Genomic DNA, 1999 nt, shown 5'->3' with positions numbered 1-1999 from the left:
ACCAGTTGAGAGGAGCCAGTGTGTTCTCGAAGATAGATCTGAGGTCAGGTTACCATCAGCTCAGGATCCAGCCTTCGGACATACCAAAGACCACATTTATCACCAAGTATGGACTATATGAGTTCACCGTCATGTCATTCGGTCCAATGAATGCGCCATCTTATTTCATGTACTTGATGAACATTGTTTTCATGGACTACCTTGACAAGTTCATAGTGGTGTTCATTGATGATATCCTCGTATATTCCCAGAATGAGCAAGAGCATGAAGAGCATTTGAGTAAAGTACTGCAGAGGCTACGAGATTGTCAGTTGTATGCCAAGCTGAGCTAGTGCGAGTTCTGGATCAGCGAAGTCCTATTCTTGGGTCATATTATAAATCGAGAGGGATTAGCTGTAGATTCAAAGAAGGTAGCAGCTATTCTGGATTGGAAAGCACCGAAAGATGTCCAGGGAATCAAGAGTTTCAATGGAATGGTCGGCTACTATCGGCGTTTCATTGAAGGTTTCTCCAAGATTGCCATGCCAATGACAGACTTGCTGGCAAAAAAGGTTGAGTTCAAGTGGACCCCAGCGTGCCAAGAGTCCTTTGAGACACTGAAGACGAAGTTGACAACAACACCGATATTGATTCTGCCAGATGTCCACAAGCCATCCTCAGTATATTGTGATGCTTTGTACACCGGGCTAGGATGCGTGTTAATGCAGGAAGGGAGAGTAGTGGTGTACTCGTCCCAACAATTGAAGATTCACGAGAAGAATTACCCCACACATGATCTGGAGTTAGCAGTAGTGGTTCATGCACTAAAGACCTAAATGCACTATTTGTATGGGCAGAAGTGTGATATCTACATAGATCACAAGAGTCTCAAGTACATATTCACCCAGTCAGAGCTAAATAGAGGCAGCGAAGATGGCTGGAGCTAATCAAAAAGACTATGAGCTGGAGATACATTATCACCTGGTGTTGGAACTTGCTCTCAGCAGCAAGGAGGCCAACAAGGGTGAACGGTGGTGACAACAGGGTTACGTGCACGGGGGCAATAGCTCTGTTGATCTAGCCTCTCACGGGCACTGTGCGGGGGTATTTATAGGTATCTGAGTGCCCAGCGCCTTGTGTTAAGGACGCATGTGCCCTCAGACACCTAGTTTATCCCCAGAATATTCCCATAAAGCAGGGTTACAAGCTGTAATTACAAGAATGACTTTACAAACTAGGCCCGTAACACAAAGGCGGCCACGCGGGGCCCGTTACAATGGGCCAGATCACACGTGGGCCTCAGAGCAGGACGAGGCCGCGCTGCGGGGAGACGTCACCGCAGGCCTTCGTCTGGTGCTGAATGAAGCGAAGGGTGTCCCTGCCCGTTTTGTCTCTGTCAGACCAGCGACTGCAGCGAAAGGCGACGAGCGAAGGGTGGCGTCTTTGCCTTCGCCCCAACATTTGCCCTCCGAGGGACCAGTTCGACAAAGTCACCTGGTGCCGAAGACGTCGCTAGATGGCGGAGACGCTGCCCTCGCTCGAAGTGGTTCCGCGGGGGTTTTCGATGTGACCGTTGATGGACGGCGTACTGTTGGATTGCGGGTTTCCCGAAGCGCCGTGCCCTGTCGGATTGCGGGCTTCCCGAAGAGCCGCGCCCTGCCTATAAAAGGGGGCGGGGGTCGGTGCTTTTTGAACTTTGCCTTCCGCGCTCCGCGAAAACCCTAGCCGCCCGCCGTCTTGCTGCTCGTCTGCCCGCCGTGCTCTTGAACGCCGGAGACCTGGCTCGAGTGAAGCAGACCGCCTGCCGCCGCCGACGGTACGTAGCAATGCCGTCCTCTTCTTCTTCCGCCGACACCACGCCGCCGGCGGCCGCCTCGTCTGAGGAGACGTTGAGTAGCTTGATGGTGGAGGAGTTGCGCGCCGGCGACTCTGTTGATTTTGGTGTGTCACGGATGACGTCAGCCCGCGTTGAAGATATGCAGCGGTTGGGCTACTTTGGCGGCGGAGTTGCTCATGCTTC

Source organism: Zea mays, chromosome 9 (genome assembly GCF_902167145.1).
Source record: "Zea mays cultivar B73 chromosome 9, Zm-B73-REFERENCE-NAM-5.0, whole genome shotgun sequence".
In the NCBI taxonomy this organism is placed as follows: Eukaryota; Viridiplantae; Streptophyta; class Magnoliopsida; order Poales; family Poaceae; genus Zea; species Zea mays.
Note: the sequence above shows the minus strand (reverse complement) of the source record.